The sequence below is a fragment of the Hirundo rustica genome, chromosome 19 (genome assembly GCF_015227805.2).
Source record: "Hirundo rustica isolate bHirRus1 chromosome 19, bHirRus1.pri.v3, whole genome shotgun sequence".
Taxonomy (NCBI): Eukaryota; Metazoa; Chordata; class Aves; order Passeriformes; family Hirundinidae; genus Hirundo; species Hirundo rustica.
In genome coordinates, this window is record NC_053468.1 from 7366672 (window position 1) to 7386599 (window position 19928).

Consider the following 19928-nt stretch of genomic DNA (forward strand, 5'->3'; position numbering starts at 1 on the left):
ACCCTGGTGTCTGCTGGAAGACTGACCAAGCCCAGTGTCACTCAGCACCCTGCTTTAAATATTAGTCTTGCTCTGTTCTGTGGTTAAAAGGCTTGAAATGACACAAGGCAAATCTATCCACCTGCTTTTAACGAGACTGACCTGGCTGTCAGGGAGGGAAAGAGCTGCACAATCCCAGCAAGCCAAGGGGAGTGATACTCTAACATCTCTGTGGGAGACTCTCTGTCTGGGGCTCTCCAGGGTCAGAATTCCTCACCTGGGTGACAAAAGCCTGTTTAACTCCTGGCTTATCCCTGCTGGAGTGGCAGCTCTGGATTCGCTGTGTCACTGAGAAGCTCCAACTGAGAGATTCACTGTGTTTATTACAGTGCACGTAGTACAGGACATTCTCCTTAAAACAGTTTCTCAGAGTGCTGCCAGACTGAGACATTCAATGTGTCATTTAATTGCATGTCACCTCCGAAAAGTTCCACAAAAATAATGCTACATTTTGTTTGTAGAGCAGAGACCAGAAGAGGGATCTGACACTGACATCCACACCCCAACCATTGCAGCATCCCAATCTCCTTGGCTTAGTAGGGATGAAGCAGGAATATTCAGGGTATTCAGCATTGAACTGGCAGAAAAACTGCAGCTTTTTAATACATGTATTACATATTTTATATACTTGTAAACATGGGCAATGTACTTTGCCTGTATTTAGTACATCAATCACTTTATGTTGCACTTGCATTACTCCTGTTTTAAAATTCTATCAAACGCTGTTATCAAATGGTAACTTTGGAATGGGTTATAAAGGCACAGGTGCTCACACAGCCTTATTTGCTCCTTTATAGGTGCTCTAAATGCTCAAAGGTGACCAATGATGCTAACGATGCCTTTAATAACAACCAGATGTCCTCTCATTTGAAATTAGACCACTGCAGCTTTATTTTTGTCTTGTCTCAAGTGCAGGCAGTTCTCTAAGTCTTGTAGGAGGTCACAGTGTTTCAGCTGGGTTTTTTGTTATTTTCTGTGGGCATGTCTGCCTTAGCAGTAAGGGATTTATGGTAAATCACAAATACTCTACTGCAGCTGATCCACTCAGGAAACATTTCTGCTTGGGCACGCTCAGGATCTCACTGACTTGAGCCTCCAGCAGTAGGGATGTGTTGGGATGCTCAGGGCTGGTTTTAGATAGACAAAACCCCCTGAAGCATCAGATTTCAGTATCCATAGAGAAGTAGGAAATCAAAGGGCTCTGAGCTCTTGGCCCACGTGTGAGAGAGAAGGTGTAAGAAGTGTCGTGGAACAAAGAATCCTGTCAGGAAATGCTTCTCTCCAGCTATGAGAAGACACTGAAGGGACTCAGTGGTGGTGCTGGTAAGTTTTTGGTTGTTAACTGTGCTTTGAAAGCTGTTGGTCTGGCTTCATCTGGGATACAAAACCTGTGGATGAAATGTCTGTCGTGCTGGGGGTGACCTTAGTGGTGCTTAGGAGAGAGCACTGCTTCCTGTTAACCTCCACAGCCCCAGGGTTTCTGCCCCCTTTCCCTTTGGTGTTCTCCTCTTTAGACAGGGCGCTGGGAGTTGGGCATGGCTGGCCCTTGGTTCTGTACTCTGTGTGCTGTAAAAGTGACCCCTATGGAGCAGGACTGATGGATAGCTGATATTTCCCCAGAAAGGCACAAAGTCAGTTTGTCATTTGCCAGCTGAAAGGAAACTCTGGGAGGGGCATTTTTTGTCATCTGTGTGCTCTAAGTGACAGCACCCCCCTGTCACTGGGCTGTCTGGACGTGCTGGGGTTTTGCAGAGCCCCTTGAGTGTCCCTGGGCTGGGCCATTGCCCTGCAGCAGGTGTCAGAGCAGAGCTGCTGTGCCGGGCAGGGGCTGCTGCGCAGGCACGGTGCTGCCAGGCTGTGCCCTGAGGCACACACTGTGATGCAGGGTAACCTGGCCCTCGGGATGGCTGCTCCACTCCTCCTCCCACTGGCACACCTGCAGCTGGAATATGACTCCTAAGGGACAGAACTAAATGCTGACTCTGAGGACACCAGTCCTAAAATCCCATGAGAAATTGTGATCTCAGTGCTGAACTGGGAGATCTAAGATGTAGAACCCGAGTCAGTGTGGGGGTGGCAAAGCAGGGGTTTATGTGTGTGTATTGGATCTGTGGTTTGCAGTGAATCCTTCGTGAGACTTACTCATGAAATGTGTATTGGACCAGTTTATTCTTTGCTGGTGCCAGGCTGTTTCCTATAATCTTTTTTCCTTAAATGGCATGTCAGCTTATAGCTTCTAATTATCTTAGTTAAGTGTATCAGGAGCATAAGTAAACAGCCTTGCGGATTTCCCCGTAAATGTATTCTTTGTCTGATACTCATCCCTCCGAATGTTGTCATACAAATCCCACGTGTTAGCCCAAATATTTCCACATATACCTCTCAAGCCCTTCTCGTTCTCCCTTCCTAACCAATCCCTCCAGTCTTTTTAATTACATTTACAGTTTGCATATTTAGTTTCTCTCTGCTCTGTAGAACTGTTGGAGCATTCAGTGGCAATCTTCCTTGGACTGCAGCTATCCAAACAGCCTGCCAGCTTCCCATCTGCTCGGGAGCCCTCCTGTCACTGGTAAATCACTGTCAATAGACTGTTTCTGGGAATTAAGATATTGCCTGAATTCGCTGTTTGGCTGACAGGCCCATCTCCTGTAACATGTTTCACTTGTGCTGGAAGTGAGAGCACTGCACATGCTGCAGCCTTTGTTTAGCACTGTTCTCTCCCCAAACTAGCTGTGAAATAATTGCAGGGCTGGCTGGGGTGCTTTGGGAATCTCTTCTCCTGCAGATCACTTTTTTTCCTGTGTGGTTTACCACAGACTTGCTCTGAGCGTGATTTTCTGTAATGAAGCACACACACACATCCCAAATGCTTTCATTTCTGAATGACAGCAAGGTCCTTGAAGTGTGGGCAGGGCATGAACTGGGTAACATAAAAAGAAAATAGGACTTTTCCTGGTCCTAGAAGCTCTGGATCCCCCGTGCAGCTGGACAAGGAGCTGGGATGTGCTTTCCCATTGTGGAGCACCACGAAGGGGCTGGAGCATGTGCTGGGCTCTGCTGACTGCACTGAGACAGTTCTGTTACACCTCGCTGTGTAAGTGATCACTGAGAGGCTCTTCTTTCTCTGATGAGGAATGATAACAGATAACTGGAGATTACACAGCATTTTACTTCAGCTTGAAACAGCTTTCCCCAATAATTCCCCCGTGCACGGGCTGCTGGACGCTGCTCTGTGTGTGCTGTCACTGAACAGTGGGAGAGGAGAAGCTGCTGGCTGGGGAAATGTGCTGGAATCCAGCATTCCTGGACCATTTTAAAAAAAAAAACCAGAAAATGCTGCCGAGTTTATTGTGTTTTTCATGCTTAATGGGGATAGGCAATGCTCCCTGTTCAAATCATTGCACTTACCTAGAGTTTGCAAAGAGGTCTGATACTGCTTTGGTAGTAAGGGCTTCAGCTGTGAAGTCTCCTGTGGTTTGTGTGGCAGGTCCTCTCCAGACAGAATTACCAGGAATGAATTTTCAGTTTTGCTTCTGTATGGACAATCTACATGAATATTCCACCATTGCTCAGGCTGTGGAAGGGAAAGATTGTTCTGAGTCCAGCAGGAGCCCAGAGCACGGTGGGGCTCTGACCCTGCAGCTTTAATCAGCTGGCTGGCTACAACAGCCCCAAACTTCTCCTAAAACTTATGTCAGGTAATTGCTGGGAGGTGAATTTTAACGACTGTGTAGATTAAAAGAGAAGACTGGAAGCTGCTGCTGTTATCTGGCGGCGGATACAGGCAGCAGAGCTGCTCCGGGCAGGGAGGGGATGCAAAGAGGCAGAAGAGATTACAAACTGTCACTGCACCCATGCTCACCTCATCTGCCTTCCTGGAGATAATCCCCGCAGTCAATGCCACCGGGAGGAACAAAAAGATTCCCTCTGGCATTCGTGTAGCTTTTGCAACTTCAAAGTCTCTAATCATGTGCTGCTGAGGGTCGCTCGGACTCAGTCCCGCAGGGAGGACGCTGACGTGTTCCTGCGGCAGATTCAGGTGCCTGAGGCAGATGTGGGTAGGACCATTCCCCAGTCATGCTTTTAATTACTTTGTCCTGGATCCAGCTTCATTTTGAGTCTCATCATAGTGCCCCAAATTAAATATTGAAGGTTTGACAACTCCCTGCCGGTCACATTCGCATCGGTTTCAAAACCGGGGCAAAGCAGGAGCTGATGGCTCCCGAAATGAGCTGGGTATCGTTCCCCCCACCCTGCCGTGGCACCTTCACCCAGGCTGGCTTCCTGGCGCGCTGGTGGAGCTGCCAGTGCTGCTCCTGCCTGCCCAGCCCCTGCTCTGAGCTCCAGGGCAGGTGGGCAGAGGCTGCAGAGAGCAGCAGGAGCCATGGCCGCGTGTGTGAGGGGTTTGGGCCGCATCCGCAGCGCCCTGCGCGTCGGGGCTTTGCTCAGCTTTCAACTTGCTGCAAATCCCTGCTGGCACAAACCAGGGTGGGGTTCTTGGGGAGCAGAGCCATAGTCCTGTCCAGTTTATGGGACCGAGCCCAGCCCCTGGCAGGGAAGGGGATCCACCCAGGCTGGTGCCTCAGGAGTGTCGCCACGACACGCAAAGCAGCCACACGCAGACAGGAGGTTTCGCAGGGCAGAGGTCCTTCTCCGATCCAGCTCAAAGCTGAGACCAGGCGGAGAGAGCCTCTTTGTTTTATTTCTTACTTTTTATACATTTGTGGGTCTAGCAGAAGATTGGCTTCTTGGGGTTTTTCACCTTTCAGCCAAGTGGCTAAACCAACTGTCAGTTGCAATTGTTTTCAGGTTAGAAATATGCAAACAAAGGACAGAGAATGAAAAACAAAGGATTTGTTTATGTTACATCTGTGGGAAAAGGTAGAAAACTGCTCTTAATATTGTACAGTAACTAAAAAGATCTGACTCCATTTATGAAAATTCAAAAGGCTAATAAAAAACTCAGAAAAACCAGGGTAACACAGGAGACCACTAGTGAATTACAACCTGAAAGAATGACTTTTGCAGGCTTCCCCTCAGGTTAGACCAAAGACAAAAATTGAATTTGCATTCCAGACTTTGGTTAAAAAGTAAAGAGACTGTTCCACATTACGCACGAGCTTTTGTTGGCAAACAGTGAAATGAGAATTGGATTCATGTCAATTTAATTTTGATGCAGTTGTATAATCTCCCTGAAAGATTGCAGGGCGGTTTTCTCTTTAATGGACTGATCCCCTCTGCAGCAGCTTTTCCCCACACAATCAGTGAGTGGTGCTGCTGCAGGAGTGAGCCAACTGCACTGCTTGGTTAATTAAAGGGTTTGTTCATCAGGGGGATGAGATCACAGGAAAGAACTGATTTCTGAGCTCTCATGCTATACCTGTTACTGCTGACTGCCAAAATACTGGACTCTGCTACATGAGTTCAGAAGCAACCCAAAAAACTCCAGTGTCTAACATCAACTTTAAATGTTACTACCTGGACAACATCTTAATTAAAAAAAGAAATTAGATTTCAGGAATCTTCACTGTTATTGAAATGCTCTGCTTGGGAAGGGAGGACCTCAGTGTACAGCACGGCTCAGCACATGATTTTTGTGGATCTGTCTGTTGGATTTCATCAAAACTTTTTTCTATAGTTTTTTGGTTTGGCTTTCTGAGATTAGCTGATGGGTGAAAGCTGGTCTCAACCCCTGCATAAAGTGGATCTGGGTTCACATCCATCACCCATGGACATTTGAGATGTTAATTAACGATCTAGAGATGCTGGTAATTTGTCATGCTAACACCGATGATTGACCTCAGTGTCACAGAAGACTCAATTGAACTAACCCTAAACATTGCAGGTTTGGGGGTTTTTTTGTTTTTTTAATGTTTGACTTCCAGAACACTGGAACATCTGAAGAGTCCTGGGCTCTTCTCCTATTACTGTTAAAATCTGCCTTCCTCAGACTCTATGGCTGTGATCCTGAGGAGTTTGAGGGGCATGACTGATGGTCAGAGCTGAGCTCCTCTCTGGGGGCTCCTGGCAGACGGTGCTTGCTGGGCTGAGGCCTGAACCCAGTGCTTGGGCTCATCACTCCCTCACTTCAGAGGGAATACTCCCCGTGCTGCCCTGAAGGGAGCAGAATCAGATTTGAAAGGAGCAGAGTGCCCAGCAGGAAGCAGGCTGAAAGCTGGAGAGGTGCCAGGTGCTCCCTAAGGAACAGCCGCTCGTGGCACAGGAGGAGCAGCTGTCCTCCTCCAGAGCACCAAGTGTTTATGTCTTCACACACATTTAAAGAACAAAGTTAGGTGGAAATACTCCTGTTTCTTATCTGAGCCTGTCTCTGGAGAGGCTGCGCTCCAGGATTGCAGCACCGTGACGGGAACTCCATGAAATCATGTGGTGTGTGCTGGACACTATCACACACCTGGCCATGCAAACAGGGGAAGGCTGTGGCCTGGTACAAGTTCAACACACCCTCATCTCTCATGTCATACAGTATCTGCCTCAAGTGTTTAACTTCTGGGAACAAAAGTAGTGTTTCATTCATCATGAAGCGTGCTGGAGGGGTTAGGGAGTGTTTTGGCAGTGGAAAGGTGCACTGTCACATTCAGGATACAGTGTTACACCCAGGCTGCTTTGCTGGGCACATTCAGCGTGGAGATAATGCTGCTGTTGTTATGGGAGAGAGAGGCAGCAAGCTTGAGAGTGTAAATCCTGCTGGTACCTGGCAGGGTTCTGCCCTGGCAGTGACTGGCCTGCTGAGTCAGCAGCTGCCATCGAGTCCAAAGGGTGAGAAGGTCATGGAAAACGCAGAGGAGTCCTTGTTCCTGGCCAGGCCTGCACCCAACACTGTCCTGCTGCTGCCTGCTCTGCTGCTCAGCGTGGAAGCAATGTGGATCACAGACAGCTGATGCCCTTTGCTGGTATCAAATGTTTTGGGTCAGCTGCCACGCTGAAAGTGAGGCTGTTGCCTCAGCCTTGGCCACCGGTGGGTTCACCGTGGAGCCAGCTGCCCTTGGCTCCCTCAGACACAGGAACTCTGGCAGCTCCTCACAGAAACCATCCCTGCCACCAAAACCTTGCTACACAAGCTCAATACATTAATGTATTACAGAAAGACTTTCCCCTGTTTCTATAAAGGAAATATGTGTTGGTGTTGAATCCTTAATGGGAAGTGGATTTTTAAAAAAAATGTTTTAAATGACTTAATTTCACCACTCTTCTGGTGTTTTATACATTTTTAGCCACAACAATCTGGCGAGGTTCTGCCTTCCCTGTCACAGCAAAGGGTCACACACAAAATGTGTCAGACAAGCTTGTTCATGGTAATGGCAGCCATCGGTCTTCGCTTACCAGAAAAGTGCTCTCTTTGCACAGTTTTCATTTAAATCCATGAAAAAGCCTTTCTCTCTTGAGGAGTGTCAAAGGCCTCTCTGTCTCTGATTTTCCATCTTTGTCCTCATCCTTCACTCCCTGGTAGCACAGGTGCATCTCTTTCCTTTTTGCTGTGGAGTTTCAATGACTTTGACCTGTGAATGACAAGGGTAATGGAAACTTGATCTTCCATTGAAAAACACATCCCATAGCTCATCATCTTTCCACTTCAGACAGCAAAGTGTATTTCCTATACCTGTGGCCTCATCTGCCTGTGTGGTAGGGTAGAACAGCTTTGTGCCGTATAAGATCTCTCTTTTTTTCCAATTTCATCATTTATAGATTGATTCGTTTGGTTAAGATTTGAAGCCTTGGCAAGTCTTGCTTGAAAAGCAGGTTTTGGTGACAATGGAGAAAGCAGTTTAGAAATCGTAGCTCTGGACTCATTTTGGCACTGATTTGTCTGAGTGGGTGACAGTTAAATTGCCTGTCTGCCTTTGCTTCCCGGATGGGGGATGCATTGAGAGGCAGATCTGCAGCACTGGGAACAGCGTGGGACATTGCAAGTGTCTGAGTTGTGGAGGGGGTTGCTTGTTGCCTCTGCCTGCTGCGCTGTGTGGTTCCCCAGTGGGAAAGTGTAACACAAAACCAGTTCTTCTCACAGGGAGACACAGGAGGCTCCTGCTGGGATTGTTCTCAAGAGAAAGATTTTTTTTTTTTTTCCCTTTTCCTTCTATCAGCATTTCCAAATGCTTCTTGACAGCCAGAGAGTGGAGGGAAGAGCTGGTATTTCTGAAGGTGGCTGTGGCTGTGGTTCTGCTGAGCTGTTCTGATGAGGCTCGGGTGCAGGGTGGGCAGCAGCAGCAGAGAGAGGCCCTGGCTCAGCCCATCACTGTGCAGGTGTCCAACAAGTTGCTCACAGCCATTGCATTCTGTGCATTTCACAGTCTCCCAATGACTTCTCACAAGTCTCTCTTCTGCACTGAAAGTGCATTTTCTCCTACGGTTTATGGAGAAATCGATCCTGGAGCGGCTCAGAGTGGTGCTGAGGGGAAAGCTGTGGGTTGTGCCTCAGGTGAGCACAGCTGAGTGGACACGGAGCTGGGGAAGGAGCAGGAACTCAGTGACTGCCAGTCCCATCACCTGGTCAGTGCAGAGCTGCTCTGAGTCAGGCACAGCAGCACTGCAGAGTGATGGCTCTGCTGTCTGGCCACTGTCCATTTCTCAGAAATAACCACCAAAGCCTTGCTGTTTTCTCTCCTTGTGAACAGAAGTTGGGCTTTCACTCATTAGTAGTGTTGGCATCCAGCGCCTCAGGGAAGAAAACCCGGTGGCCTGTGATACAACAGCTTTAGTTTAATCTCTGCTGCAGTGATCAGACAGAGCTCTTTGGGTTCTTCCTTGCACCCAGCAGCTCAATTATATCCAGATAAAGACTGTGCTGGAAGGACAGTTGTGGAAAATCCTGGACAGTAGAGACACAGGGAGCTTTAGCCATCCTTTGTCACTCCTCTTCAATTCAGCCTTCTCTATCCTGTTATGCTGACTAGAAGTTTTAAAACAGACCAAACCAGAAACTGCAAGGCTGTCCTTAGATATTGAGTGTTCAAAGTCCTTGATAAGTTAAAAAACGTTATCAGACACGAATACAAAGGATGTGTCCATGCTCCATTGTGCCTTAATCGCAGATGACTGGGACTGCAACAAGAAACACCGTGGCTGTGCTCAGCACTACATGCCTGACCAGTTATGCTGGCCTTTGAAGCAGTTTGCAAATAATTTTAACTCAAAAGGATAAAGGACAGCACTTTTAAAATACCAAAGCATTTTGCCCTAAGACTGCCAGTTGAAAAACTGACTTTTACTTAAGAAATAAAAAATTTGAAATGGGGAAGAAAATTTTTAAATTATACAAGTCTTGCAAAATACAAAGGCAAAGTAAAATACTTCATTTGGGCTGGAAAGCTCTTCCGTCAAAAGATTCAGGCTGTTTTTATGTGCTGGAAGCTCCTCATTTTTCCCCAAGCAAATCTGTCTCTACACCTCCCCACTCTAAAAATTTGTCTCTCCCACGCCCCCATTTCTCATATGTCTGTGCAATTTCACTATTGGACTAAAAGAGAAATCTTGTATTTGCTCATCTCTGGGTCTGCAGAACCTGAAGAAGTTTGTCAGTTTTCACATTGTGCTGATAGATGGACCCGATCCCATTGCCAGGGCAGTGTTGTGAAAAGTTTTGTGGATCATTTGCCAAGTCCCTTCTCTGCCTGGTCCCATGTTCATTTTGAGCAGAACTATCAAGTCAGTGATGGTTAAAAACTATGGCAGCCACACAAGCTCACTTTGCTCTTGTCCTTTGGTTTTTTCCTGACTCTTGGTAGAGAGGCAGAGCTGAGAGGTTCCCTTTCTTTCCCCTTGCCCATTGTGAGGATGCTGTCACACTTCTGAGCGCTGCTGCCTTAGGGAAGCTTCAGTGCTGGAGTTTCAGAGCTTGTTATTTAGGAAGAACTCGGCAGTCCTGCGTTTTTTCACCTAAAGGTGATTTTATTAATCATCCTCGTCCTGGATTGTTGCCATGGTTTGGGTGGACTTGCTTTTCTCCTGTAATTTCTGCACTTATTTGGAGGAGGAAGCGTTGCCAAAGGAGTCAGGCTAACCCCGATTTGAACCCTGAAACGTTTATTTCACAGGTTGCCGTGTTTGGAAGGTGCTGTCCTGCTGAATTCCAGCAAAGCTATTGCAGTTCAGGGAAATGTAAGCTGAGTGCTCAGCCCAGAGTGCCCGTGGCACTGTCCAGACTGGCTGAAGGGACAGTGGCTGTGCTGTGCCGCTGAATGCACCAGCAGAGGCAGGGCAGGCTTCAGCACTTGCGTTCAAACGCGCTTTCCTTTCGCTGTGCTAACGCCAGCAGCCAGCCACCACCCCAACATCCCTGCCTAGACAAGCTGATGGGCACAGGTGCGTGTGCCAGAGGCAGTGGGGGATCCCAGAGAGCCTGGTGTATCCAAACATTCCCTCAGCTCTAAAAGGAGAGTCGGAATGTTCTAAGTGAGGGCAAAAGCCCTTGGTAAACTTGACAGCAGCACCCATCAGTGAGAGGAGGAGAGGAGGCTTAGGCTTGGCTTAAACTCATTGCCTCGAGCTCTGATCAGCCTCTGTCTTTTCCCCAGCACAAATTGGCCCAGAAGTACAGAAGATGCCTCCTTGCTCTGCTACAATGCTAAGGAGTTGTCTAGACTACCCTAGAAGATGAATTTAAAGCCCATTAGCTGAAATGACTTAATTATCGTATTAACCAGGTGAAGCAGGCAGGATGATCTGTTTCTGTGGCTGCAGCCAGGGAAGGCTGGAGTGAGTCCTGGCTCTGTGTCTAATGGCCAGCACCTCTGTGCTGAGGCTGAAGTAGCCAAGTGTCTGAGCCTGACCCAAATCTTGGAGAAATCAAAGGAAACGGGCTCAGTTGTGCAGCTCTCACTTCAGAGCATCAGTTAATAACATAAATAGCTTTTTCACTCTGTACTGTCACAGGCTGTTAGGTCATCTGGCATTTTATGGCCCCAATGGCTTGTGAGTTTGCTTAATATGTCAGAATTGGTGGAACAGACTGTGTTTAAAATTCAAGTAATCCATATTCCTATGAAATCTGTGTGAGATTTGAGCAGTGGCCAAATTAATGCATGGCACATTTGAATACTGACTAATTAGACTTAACAAATGAGTAAGAATTGAGCACTGGTGAGAACTAAACCTATTAAAGAAACAGAACATCAGTTTATTAAAAAAAGAAAAAAAAAAGAGAGGAGAAAAAAAAAAAAAAAAGCCCTGACACTTGATGTAGTGTTTTCCATTCACAGAGATTTTAAAATGTTGATTAAAACAATGACCTCTGGTCTGGGATGAACCTTGGCAGTGAAAGGCAGAGCAGCAAGGTAAAGTCTGAGTGAGAAAACAACAGGCTTGAAGTCCTGAGTGATACAGCACAAAGCTCAGGTCCATTGTTGCTGAAGGATTTCTTTTCCAGACAGCAGCAAGAGAAATTAAGTAATTGCTTAAATGACAGAGAGACTGTACTATTGATGTTTTAGAGTGGCCCCATCCATCCTTCCAGGGCATAGTGAATATTGCATTCCAGGCTAAACCAGGCTGGTTGAAACATCTGAAAGATGTGGTCCAAGGAGTTCCTCCTGGGTTTGCTCGGTGGTTTTTGCAGTGTTTAAATGGTTGTCTAATAGGAAACACCTTGGGACCCAGGATAAAGTCTCACAGGGAGAGACCAGTGGAAAAATACCCCAATAAAGCCTCATTTTCTGTCATTAATAATGTGGGGTTTAGAGCTTATGGCAATATATCTTATACCCTGGGCAGGAGGTGTCTGAGGCTGATTCACTCAGAGTTTCCTGGCAGCAGTTCTGTAGTTCTGGGTTCTTTCTTCAGAACTGGGCTGCTCTGAGCTGTGAACAGGAAATTCATTATCTTGTACCACTGCCCTGACCTGCAAAACCCATGAGCAGCCAAGTCCTGCCCTTCCAGCTGCCTCTTATCTGCCAAATGGAGATACTTTGCCATGATGAGCAATCCCAAGCATTTGAGAATACCTGCCCTGTGTGTGGAGCTACAATTTGAGGCGATATTTTCATGCTGCAGAAATTAACTCCCACTGTGCTTATTTTTAAGTTAGCCCTTGCTGCCTCCTAAGAGTTTCAGAGCATTAAGTGCATCATTAATCTGGCAGGCTGAATGTTGTGACACAGAAGCACTTCAGACTTTTACTGAACCACGTGTGAGGAGCTGTTTGTCAGAGCCCTGAGCAAGGCCTTTGTCTTCCTTGTGATGAGGAACTTCTGTGACTTCCAGCAAAGCGTCAGAATGGGGTGAGAGTAAAATATCTGTGCTATCACAGCCTTTGAATCAGGCTTTCTGCCTTTTTGTCTGCTTACTGTTGCTTTAAATTTTGGCATCCCCGGAGGATCCCAATTGCAGAGGCAAGGCAGGAGGCTGTTGGTGTATCACATTCAAAGCACAACAATCTCAGCAGAGACACGGGGGACTCCTGCCAGGGGCTCTCTGGGACGTCCCTACACCATTTACACGTGTAAATCTGCAATGTTCATGTTCAGCACTGCTCCTGCCGGGTGCAGCCCCGCGTTTGTAACGGAGTTTGCATCACCACAGCTTGTTCCAGGCTGGCAGGGAACCTGGTGCACCTGGAACTCCACCCAAAGGATGGCTTCTCCAAGAGGCTGAGCAGCGTCCCTGTGTGTGCATGTGCTCCCTGCTGGAGCCCTGATGAAGCCCTGAAGAGCAGATGGAAGTGCTGGGATGCAAACAAAGCTCCATCTTTGAGGGAACCCTCGGTGTGAATGGACTTGTTCAGCTCTTCTGCCAAAGAATCCGACTTTGCCCCAGTAAAAGGAAAACTATGGTGGGTTTGCCTGGCCTAGACACTGTCCTGGTCACTCAGGAGTGATTTATTTTAGCCTGTATAGATCCAATGTTTTTCCTTAATGCCTGGTAAGTCTTCTGCCACCCAGAATTCCCGTGGTGAATCAGTTGATGTATAGAAGCATTTTATGTCAGCCCAAAGCAGACTACTTTTCTGCTTCAGTAAGAAGACACAATTCCATCTAGTTTTCTGTTCTTGATTATTTCCCCCAAGGCTAAACACAAAGTATTACCAATCTGAGCTGTAATCATAGTCAGTAATTGCATTTAAGGGGTCAGCACACATAAGCAGCATTTGCAGTGAACATTTTCACAAGCGCAGTCACATCACAAATCAGGCTTCTTCTCACAACCAGCCTCACCACCAATACAGAGGCGCTGCTCCTCTATCCAGCTAAGGATGTTCCTCCCAGAGGTGCTTTCCTGTGCTCTAGATACAATTGAGCTGATTTCCAGAGGACAGTTGTGCAGGGTTTGCTTGCTGCCTTGGAATTGGAGCAGTGAGTGCAGTGAACACAGACTTGGAAAAGAAATGTCTCTGTTGTATTTAACTTGATGTGGTTGGCAATGCAGACGAGGTTCTATATGATGTGCAGATCAAAAATTTTGATTTTGCCTCAGGTAAATTTGTTTCATCAACTACATGTTGGGACCCCAGATGCATTAGGGCTTTAGTATTAGGCAGGGAAAAATAATTGGAGGATGAAAAATGTTCCTGTACAAATTCAAATTATCTAAGAGAAGCAGGACAGGTAACAGTCAAGATCATGAAGATGCAATGGAGGAATTACATGTATTATGTATGTAAATAGCTTGTAATGATTTTTTTTTAATGGTTTGTATGCAAATTGTATTGTAATAGCAACAGCGAGAACTTGCCCACTTACAGAACTTGGCTTTAGAAATGCAAAGACCCAGGGGAAAAATATCTGTGACCTAAAGCAGGTGTGGTATCACCTCATCCCTCAGTGGCCATCTCCACATCTCACTGGGAGCACTGGGGCCCTGTCTGGCCCCCTGTGACTGTCACACACAGCTGCTGTGGCCTCAACTCGTGCCACTCCGTGCTTTGAAGCTGCATCTTCCCCTGGAGGGAGCCTTCATCCCTGATGGCAGAACACAAATTGGAAGGAAGAAGCTCTGTGTGTTCCTGCCTGGCTTCCCTGGCCCTGTGCAGAGATTCCTGTCTGCCATGGGCACTGCAGGTTTGCCCAGTTCCCAGATTTCCTTTATCCAGAGAGACATTTGGGCCTCTCTTTGCCTTGTACCGAGAAGCCGAGGGGTTATGCCTTTGCACTGAGGCACTTTGGGTACCTTCACCTGGGTTTTACTCAGTCTGCTTTGCCCTGGAGGGTATTTTTTTCACAGCTGCACCCCTAAAAACTCAGATGTTAAGCAGTGGAGAAATTTGTTTTCTGGGTGATTCCAGGCAAGCAGAGATAAGTGCTGCTGGCTCTCCTGCCAGTGCAGGATCTGCACCAGTTTAGGAACCACCAGTGAGCTCTGTGAGGTGAAAAAGGAAAGTCCTCTTTCCTTTCTTTTCCTTTTTTTTTCCTTTCCCCTCCCTGCCTGGGCTGAGAGCAGCAGATCCCAAAGCAGTGTCACTCTCCAGATGCTCCTGCTGCCTTTTCCCACAGGTGGGATCTTCACCTGACCCCTGCTCGAGGATGCTGATGGCACCCCAGGAAGGGTAAAGAGCTCTTGGCAGCATTTCACAGGATTTCCTCAGCCATATCATCTAATCTTTAGTTCACAATGCTTGATATTGTTCCTATTTTATATTTATTTTATTTTGACTGCTACACTTAAGCTTGTGGGTGTGTCTTTTTGGTTTTTTGGTTGGTTAGTTGGTTTTTCCCCCCCTCCTCCCCTCTCTTTTTTCCCTGATGGTTTTTGCTCCAGAGTTTTGTCACCCAGACCTCCCAATTCACTGAGTTTTCAACACTCACGAGCATTTAGCATCACGTCCTCCTGATACTGCAGGACTGTGATCCCCACACGTGCTGATATTTCTGTGTGCATTCTAGACTAAGTAATATTTCACAGGAGTAAAAACTTACAAACAACAGCACATGAATATTCTGGTAAAGAATTTTTCACTTAGAACGTTGTCATTTTCTATATGTGTACAATATTAGTTGCAAATGCATTTATATTTCTAGATATATATTTAGTGTGTTAAAGCCTTTTTGTTGTACACCCATAGGACTAGGTTAAAAATTTGGATAAAATACACAGTTCTTAAATAGGAAAGTGAGTGAAAGACATGCACACCTTCCTGGAGCCTGTTTAGTTTTCACTCAGTTTGGGGTTTTTTTGCCTCTGTTACAAGCAACTTACTCAGGCTACACCTGGGACCACTCAATTTCCCACTCTGTTCAGTTGCACAGTAAATCTGAGCTATTTCCTTGGAGCTGTTGTTCCATGGTAATGTACCTCCTGCTGTACAATGGCTAATAGACCCTGGATAAAACCCTCTCAGGGGTGGCAGAAATTAGCCTCAGAGCTCAGAACAGGACTCAGCTGGGCAGCTGGTGGTGAGCTCGTGCTTAAATCTCCCCTAAAAGCCAACTTGAGCCACTACTGATGAACACGAGGCACCTTTTCTGTTCACATAATGCAGCTTGTGGCTCTGGGTTCAGGTGTTTATGGACAAAGGTGCAAAGGAGTAAAATACCCTTCCAGTTGGTCTAAACGGGGTGGGAGGCTGCAACAGCTCAAAACACTTGGCATCAGCATCCATGGAAGTCCCAGGTACCACGGGTTCCAGTGGCAGCAGGATTTCCTCAGCTGAAGTGAAATTCTTCTGCTCTCCGTGCCCAGTGCTGCTCAGCAGTGACCCACTGGCACCAATCTGGCCAGTTTGGGGCACAGAGGCTCCAGTTTGGCTCCTGAATGTTCCATTTCTGTTACTCCAGCCCTAAAGCTGCAGTGGGAGGTGAGTAACAGTCCTGCTGTTAACACAGCACTGGCCAGGGCTGATCCTGACCCTGAAAATGCAGGGTTTGGGAGGTGTTTTGGGGGAGCTCTGCAGTGCCTTGCAGCCCTTCCAGTGTCTCTGGCAGCCCAGCATCAGCGAGTTTGGCTGTGGGGTTAGCACAGTCCTAGAGGCTGAGCCAAGGTGGGTGGGTGCTTCTAGCCTGACTTTGATGTAGGCAGGAGCAATGACAGCTGAGAGGAATTGATTTGGAAGTAAAGTCAGTACAGATTCATCTTCGTGCTTTAAAGCATGGTAACCAATTTGCAGGGCTCTAGAATTTAGTTACAATAATGAAAAGAGTTCAGATCACACCTGCAGAGAAAGCAAAGCGAGAGATTCTTCCCTTTGCAATTTATTTATTTAGCAGGAGAGATGAGCAAAGAGAGGAGGCATCACAGTCTAGAAGGGATATTCAGGTATTGCTGGTGCAGCAAGTGCCAGCTGTGCTGTGAAGGGCGAAGATGTGCTTTGGAGAAAGATGTTCTTCATGCAAATGTAACACAGACCCAGCCCGAGCATACAGAGCCATGCAAAGCTGATTTACTACAACTGGGAGTTATTGCACGGGAATCTCAGAGATGGCAGATGTTCTTGCAGCTTCCTGTTCTCTCATGGTGAAGATGGGCAGAGGTATTTGTTCTTCACGTGCTCTGGGGCTGGGTAACCTATAAAATGTCCAACCCTGGGCTGTATCACCCCTGGTTCCCTAAATGGTCACATCCAGGAGATTTTGCCTGGCACCTTGTAGGACTTCATCTAATCAGTCCATCAAACTGCATGGGCAGCACACAGCAAAATAACTTCCTGACTCTTTAACAGCCTTTTTCTTCTTTTTCTGATCTTAAACTCGCAGTTTATATAGAGCCTCGAGTCAATTTGCAGCTTACCTTGCATCCTGTTTCTGCCTTGCAGAAGTCAGGTGCATCAAAGCGAATCAAAGCAACCACTTCTCCTGGTGAGGGACTTTTCTGCAGACATTTAAGAACTGGGACTGTACTGTCCAAACTAAGCAGGTGGAGTTACAGGAAAGTAATGCAGCAGCTTGAGAGTGGTGTTCTTTCTAGCAGCTGTAACTGTTAGTCCTAAAAACACTGACCCATTTCAGTGGGGTTTGTATCTCCATAGGTTACTGACCCTATGGGCTTTAATGCTTCATCCAGTAAAACTGACACAGTTCATAAACCATAGCTGGGCGATGCCTTTTCCTCTGGTCCTAGAATTATGAGCCAGACACAGTTAGGGTGATAAAAAGGGATTACCTCTATATAAGGATCCTTAGGTGCACAATTTGTCAGGTGGAAAATGCCAAAGATGCACCCCTGCATAATGCATCTCTAATTTTTATAGATTTTGCAAATTAGCAAGAGTCCCCAGTCAGAAGCACACTCAGTGAAGTCACGCCCCCAGTTCTAGTACCTTCTAAATCCTCCCCTCTCAGATGAGCACTAAACTTTGTTTATAAAAAATACATCTTGAAGAGCTGGTCTCAACATTGGTTTCTAAGAACCAGGGTAGGATAGGGGTCTTGGAATGTGTTTTGTCTTTCTGCCTAGGAAAATCCTGAAACTAAGCTACAATAATAAACTGCAGAGCTGCAAATATATGTGTAAAGAATACAGAGAAGATAGAAAAGAAAAAGGCAAAACTCAACACGGCATCGTGGGCTCTGACAGCAATTTCTAGCAAGAAAGAGCTGAGTCATCTTCATCAGCACCCAGCTCCTTTCCCCTCCTCCTGCAAGGACGGGCACTTTGGGATGTGCTTCACAGGGATGGAGCTTATGTGAGAGTGGTGCAAAGCTGGATTTCATCCCAACATGTTTGTGAAAATGTGCCCAAGCTTCACTCTGTGTGGGTAGAAGTCTGTTGGTCCTAAGGGATGGATGGTGGCCAGTGCTGGAACATCATGACAGACATCTCTGGACTTTGCTGGAATCTCAAGTGTGCACAGTATCACAGAAAGAGGACAGTGTGTGCTGAGGATGCAGCTCAGCCCAGATCTTTCCAGACAGCATTTAAGAAACTAAAAAATAATTGTTTTAGAACCCTAAAACAACCTGGGTCTGAAAAATTCTAAAAGATCCTGGTGGAAGTGAACTCACAATGCCTTCCATCCCAGGGAAAGAGAGCTCTCTGCAGGAAGGACGTTTAGCACTTGTGCTTCCTGCCTGGCACTGAGAGAGAGCTGCCCCCACACAGAAAGGGCCCTGAGGAGGCCAGGGAAGGGGGAAGGGACTGCACAAGGCTGGACATGAGGCAGCTGTGCCCAGGAGGGATCTGTAAGAGCTGGTGTAGCCTTGCTTTGGTCCCTCTTTACAAGTGGGGACTGCAGAAAGAGCTGATGTGATGTGTCAGTAGCTGTGGCTCCCAGAGCTGCTTGTCACGCTGCACAGGAGAGGTGAATCCCACTGTGTGCAGGGGCACTGATGCCAAAAGCCTTGGTACAGAGGTCAATGGAGCAGCTGGACGCTTGCACCTGCTGCTGCTTCATGTGTATTGACCAACACCTGGTGAGAGACGGAACGAACCCTGCTGCAGAGATGTGTTGTGGGGCTTTTGTAAATCCCTCTGCATGGAAACCGGAGAACTGAAGAGATTTTTTACTGTGTCTGCATGTTTGGTTCATAATGGTGAATTTAAAAGAGCTACAAAATAGTATCAACTCAAAAGCAGTGGTAGGACTTGACCAGGGACAGATGTGCAAAGAAACACCAAAATGTGATTGATGTCTGACACGTGCCTGTCAGAAGTCAAAGAGCTGAGGACTGAAGTTCAGTGCCCTGCAGAGGAAACCCCTTGTGAAGCTGTACAGACTGTGGTGCCCTCCTGCTGGGCAGAACGAACTGGGACAGAGAGGTATTTGTACCTCTTGATATTTTATTTAGTGCACATACATATTTTAAGAACCCCCTGATTAGCTCCCATAGCACACCTTCAGTAAATCTTTGCATTGTGCCTGGGTGAGGAACTCTTGCTACTCCTGTGCTCCTTTCATAGCAAACGAGATCATTCCTGCTGTAGCCTTCAGAGCACAATGTGCTTTCCCTTTCTACTTTTTTCCCAATTCGCTTCTCCTGTGAAGGGGAGAGTCCTTCAGACCAGGGAAGCACACATAACCCCAGCACAGGCTCCAGAGCTTTTGCCTGCCAGGCAGTTCCTCTTCCTTGACATTTTTCCCTACTGCCCACTCTTCTTTCCATCTGAATAGCAAAGAGACAACAGCTGTCCTCATACTGTTCTTAGTCCCTGTCCCAGGCAGGAATTCTCTGTTCTCCCAGTGCAGATTATTACTTCTGCCTTCCCTCTCCCCATCTAATTAAATGTCATTTACTAGACTTGAAGGATTTTCCTACAAAACATCAATACTTCTTGCTGTGTGAGCTGTGCTTTTCACTTTATAGCACAACTGCATTGATGTTAGGAGAATCCTCTCGCTGGGCAGTGATGAGGGATTTGGAAGTCTGGAATGCTGTGACCATCGAGGCTGAGGTGTCACTGTCACACATCCAAGGGAGTTGTGTCCTGCTGTGACTTCCCGTGAAAGAATGAAGAGTTTTGCAATGTTGACTGTGCTTTTTGGAGTTAAATGCATGGGCTTTATGGCTTGCAACTTGCTTTGCTAAATAGCTTCTTATTGGCAACAGGAAAAAAAACAACTGAAAAACCCCCAAAGCACAAATCGGTAACAAACAGTAAATTTTACTCTTTCTTTTTGCGCTGTTATGTGGAAACTTCTTGAGGGTGAGCTGTCAGACCTGTCACTAAGTACACAGAAAATATCAAAACAAAATGCCAGGAGAAATCTGCTGTCACACCAGCAGCTCTCTGCACACTTTCTTTCTGAGTACAGCTCTGTGATGGCAATGTTTCTGTTCATCTTTAGTGGACTGAGGATGTGTTTGTAGACCAGCAGTGAAGAGAAGCTGGAATTGAATTGCTATCTGGGCTGTTTTCACCCAGTAAATGTAACCATACCTTTTTCCTTTTATTTGTTTCTTTTCACTTTTTTTTTTCCCCTACTAAATGTCAGAGCTCCCCTGGCTGTCTGCACGCTGGTTTTACTGAAAGATGAAGATGTCTGTTGTGGCATCAGCAGCAGCTTCTTC

General features: G+C 46.7%; 1 long non-coding RNA gene across 1 annotated transcript; it reads left to right on the forward strand.

Moving 5' to 3' along the window:
- The first annotated feature begins 927 nt into the window (after positions 1-927).
- On the forward strand, positions 928-15096 carry LOC120761549 (uncharacterized). The gene is made up of 3 exons (XR_005703676.1): positions 928-1362; positions 12134-12272; positions 12368-15096. It is a non-coding gene; the product is annotated as an uncharacterized LOC120761549 (long non-coding RNA).
- Positions 15097-19928: the final 4832 nt, after the last annotated feature.